This window comes from Sardina pilchardus, chromosome 5 (assembly GCF_963854185.1).
Source record: "Sardina pilchardus chromosome 5, fSarPil1.1, whole genome shotgun sequence".
NCBI classification, from domain to species: Eukaryota; Metazoa; Chordata; class Actinopteri; order Clupeiformes; family Clupeidae; genus Sardina; species Sardina pilchardus.
The window spans coordinates 12,324,972-12,330,253 of NC_084998.1; positions in this window are offsets into that span (position 1 = coordinate 12,324,972).

Below are 5,282 nucleotides of genomic sequence, written 5' to 3' on the forward strand. Positions count from 1 at the left end.
GCCTACCTGATTATAGTTAAATAAAGACAAGCCTTAGTAATTGATATCTTGTGGTTTATTCTTGCTGGATGACACATGACAACAAGCTATTTTCTCTGCTTATGGAGGTTGGCCATTCTGAACTGATTGGCATGTGAAGTTTAACTGAACTCATCTATACACGTAACTCGTTGATGGAGCAGGTGTCAGGTTTTGTCTTTAGGCTGATCTGAGCTACATCCTGGACTTCAGATGACTGTTCGCTTATTTGCACTTGGGGGATTCGGTATGCTGCCAGAAACGGCTCTTGCATTTGTTTCACAAGCTATATCTTTAGATGTTTTTGTTGTGTTTTTACTCTAAGAATTATTTTGTAATAGGCCTACAGTATGTGCTATATGAGTAAGCATGACTTGATTCACCTCTCACCTCAAGTCGGTCATTCCTCCATCTTGTGAACTAGACTGCTATAGCAAGCCGCATCGTGTGTGTGTGTGTGTGTGTGTGTGTGTGTGTGTGTGTACACATGTTCATGTGAGTGTGTGTGTGTGTGTGTACTGTATGTGTGTCTGTGTGCCAGCTAGATTTGATTGAATGGGATGATGGGGGAGGTGTCATCTTGCCTGTAATGCACGTGTTGATGTCTCAGGTTCACCTCTTGCTTTTTAAAAGGCAGCGCAGAGCCAAGCGAACCAACTCAATTATTAAACAGGTGACTCCACTGTACAGTCTTAAACAGAAAAGCCTTTACTGAGGTCACTGCCCTGCAGTGAATGCCTGAGTTTCTCTCAATACTGTTGTTCGCCTGGATTTCTGTGTGGAATGATATGTCTGGATTGGAATCCATCCCATGGTCCTGTAAGTTAGTTAGTAGAGTGAGTGCTGTCAGAGAGTCATGTTTCTTTTCTAACCCAGGGAGCACACAAACTGATAAACGCATAAACACACATGTTTACAGGACTTTGTAGAGTACACCAATGCACATGTATATTACATTACATTCAATCAATAAAACATTATTGATAATTAAATAATGTTATTCAATGCCGATTTTACTACGTAAATGTGTATATTACTGGTTGTGTTGACCTTTTATCCCCACTTTTACTATCATCATGGCCAGACAGACAGAAAGTTGAACTGGCTCAATGCAGTGGCCCCCCTCCCCCACCCCCCACCCCCACCCCTCTTTCTCTCGTGCACCCCCACCCCTCTCTCAGGTCAGTGGTTGTGTCCGGTTGAATTGATGTGCTCAGCAATTTGTAACATTTTGAAAAATGCAAGGAATGCAGCAATGTTTCCTGCTTCCACCCCACAAACCACCCAGGATTAGATCTCTCTCTCTCTCACCCTCTCTCTCTCTCCCTCCATCCCTCTTTCTCTCTCTCTCTCTCTAACACACCCACCCACACACACACACACACACACACACACACACATTCAAACACACACACACACACACACACACAGAATGCCAACACATAGATGCACAAGCAAGATATACTCAAACACACAGGCACATAAATACAAGTGTGTGTGCAAGAGTACCGGGACATCCATTCACAAACTCATATACCATATACACACACACACACACACACACAGACATTCACTCACTCACTCACAAAGCACAATAATATACAACCTCTATGAGACATCCACAGCTGTAAACAGCCCGGTCGTCCTCAGTCTCCATCCCGTGGAGAGAGTGGTGTGGCAGGGGCCCAAGTCAGGAAGAGAGCCTCTAAACTGCAGAGCTGAACTCCAGCAGCGCTGGCCCCTGGAGGCCCCTGGGGGCCCGGCCTCGCTCAGCCCAGCTCCTTTGTGAGAACATCTCCCTGCCGCTCCCACCGGGCCCCTAAACCACTTCCCCTGCTCGCAAGTTGTTAAACACATTTACTCACTAACACACACACACACACACACACACACACACACACACACACACACACACACACACACACACACACACAGATAGATGCACACCAACAGAAACACATTCACGTGCACACAGACACAAGCAGAGACACATGCAGACAGACATGCACACCGCCTGGATCATTACAATCAGGAACATCTGTCAGAATTCAAGTTCTTACTGAAGACTCCAATTGCCTTAAAGGGGACATATTATGCAAAAGTCACTTTGCGGGCCTTTGTTTGCCTTATTTAGGCCTCTACTGTTCTTATAAACACTCCAAGCGTGAAAAAAACCCATCCATCCGTTTTCTGTAGATCAGTAGAAAGACTTTGGTGTCAAGGATAGTATGCTGCTGTGAGCCATTTGGATTGCTCCCTTATTCTGATGTAATACTAAGGGAATTTGCATAGACCAACCCTAGCACCAGGGTCTAACATATGTGGTTGGATGGGGGCTCTGTTTGTAATCATTTTCACCTGTGAAACGAGCAGCGTAATCAATACACGCAGCCGGAGGCGTGGCCAGCCCAGAAACGGCTCAATTTGGGAGAGACCAATTCTAACCTCATTTAAAAAAAGGTATATGTCCCCTTTAAAGGAACACTTCACCGTTTTTTCATATTAAACTACGTTATTCGCTTAATTAATTAAGACGGGTTGATACATACAGTATCTCTCACGTTTCAATGCGTGCACTCACTGGCTCTGGCGCACGGCACAACTTTGATAGCACTTAGCTAGCCCAATGCATTCATTAGGATCCAAACAGAGATGAAGTTAGAAGTGACCAAACACCTCCATGTTTTCCCTATTAAAATACAGTTACACGGGTAGTCACACGACCAAGTATAGTGAGACAAAATAAAACGTGGTGCATTTCTAAGCAGGTAAGAGGGATAACTATATTGTGTGGCACAGTAATATCCTCACTCTTACACTTTCAGTTTCACTTTGGAGTGAGGATATTACTGCGCAGAGTCTAAGTGCTCCCAATATTATTACGGGCCTAAAGTGTAAAATACTGAAATATTACTTTAAACTTGGTCAGTGATGTTTCATTTCCAAGTGCTTGGGGGGTGGGGTTACTGTGTGAAGCTGGAGATGATGTTTTTAAAGAGTAACAGGGGAAATCCTGATGGGGGAAATGTTTGAAGACTTTTTTATTATTTTAATGTCATGGTGTTGTTGCCATACATCGCATTTTGACATTCTATGTGTTTTACTGGTGTGATTTTGGTGTGAAGTACTTTAGACAGTGTTCTAATGAAAGAGTGTAACAATGTTTTTCTCATTGTTACACTGTTATCCCCATGGAGGTATTATAAGAACTAGAGAAAGTGAACAAGTCCCGCTCCCATTCATTTCAATGGGAATGCTAGGCTAGTGAAAATTGCCAAAATTGAACGATTTTTTCAGGCTTCAACATGGCGTTTCAAGGGGCTTGTTTCCGGTGCCGTTTTACTTAGCTGATTAAGTGCCAGGTTACTGATTGACGTAAGGTACAGAAGGAGAGCTCGTGCCCACACTAAGCTCGTGCATGAGCTGAGAGTGGAACATGCAGCCACCAATCAGCATGAGGAGAAACGGCACCAGACATGATGTATTTCTGGAAAATGGCGATGAGGAAGTGCCTTGCTAATCGGCGAAGCCTAATCGTGTACACCTGAAGGTGTGTAAGAAGCTCCTGAGTTTGGCTTTCAGGGTGTGATGTTCACCACAACAGAGCAAGCCATGTGGGTCTTTTATACGGAACCCCTAGATTTTAGAACATAACAACACTATATTTTTGATGAACTCTGATGTCTGTCTCTATGTTACAGTATGTTGTGGCTTCTGAGCTGGCTGTATAACACTTGTGCACATGCACATACAGTACACACACAGTCTCACACACACATGGACACACACACACACGGACACACACTGTCTAACAGCACAACTGAACTGATATCATCCTCCTGACTGCTTTGGCCTCCACTACACTAACTTTCGGCCCTCACGGCACACGCATCCACACAGCTCAGAGAGCCAAGAGCCCATCCCATCCCATCCCATCACAGCCCAGAGAGCTGAGGGCTATTGACTGGCCAGGCACGGGGGCCTAGCAGGGCCGCGGTGGCACCACTGCAGAGATGACAGGGCCATGGATCGGCCTAGCTGATCTATAGAGCATGCTCACGGTGGATCCATGCAGCCATCGACCCACAGGGGCTGGCTCATTGGACTGGACCACACATTTAGGACATTTGGAGTAGAGATACTGTATCAAACCATAGAGGAGTAGAAAAAGAAAGGAGTGTGGCAGAGTGTAAAGAGAATGAAACCTGGCGTTTTTCTAGGCTGATTTGACATGGAACTACACTCTCATCTGGCGTAATAATCGAGGCAACTTGCAAACGTACCATAGGCGCAGTGATATCGTACGCAACATCTGAAAATAGTCCCCATAGACAACAAGCAGTAGTAGTGCCAGTAGTGTGCAAGTTGCCTTGATTATTACGCCAGATGAGAGTGTAGTTCCATGTCAAATCAGCCTAGAAAAACGCCAGGTTTCATTTTCAGTTGGTCTTATTGCACTTTCTAACTTGAGAGGAGACACGTTTTAAATGAGAAAATTACCAGAAATCTTAGTCACTTTTAAACATGAAGCTAGCAGGCGAGAAGCTAATGGTCTAATCCAATTCAATGATCTATGCTAGGCTGAAGCTAAAAGTTGTATCGCCAGACTCACAGAATGGCTGGATGAACGGGAACAAGGTAAATATCGATTGTTTTGCTCGAGGGGAGGTGGAAAATGAGTGTATTTCCAAAAATGGCGGAATATCCCTTTAATGCAGAAAAATGCTAATGCGGAAAATGTTCACAATTATGAATGAGGAGGGGAGAGATTCCTGATTGAATGAGTGAATGAGAGAGAGAGAGAGAGAGAGGGATGGAACTAACACTGTGAAAGACAGAAATAAACAGAACAGAGAGAGCGAGAGAGATGGAAATGGAGTGAGAGATCAGGGAGAGAAGCGAGGGAACATAAGACGAACTGAGAGGAAGAGCTGAGTGAAAAGTCAGATAGAAAGAGAAAGACAGCGAACAGACGAGCTGGAGAGTCCCTCGGAATTCCTGTGAGTAAAGTGGAAGCTCATCAGGCCAGGAGCGGAAGTGTGTTAAATCTTTCTCCAGGAGCCGTGTGTGTGTCTGTGTGTGTGTGTGTGTGTGTGTGTGTGTGTGTGTGTGTGTGTGTGTGTGTGTGTATGTGTGTGTGTGTGTGTGTGTGTGTGTGTGTGTGTGTGTGTGTGTGTGTGTGTGTGTGTGTGTGTGTGTGTGTGTGTGTGTGTGTGTGTGTGTGTGTGTACTCTCACTCCACTGGCCCCTGACCTCACAGATAC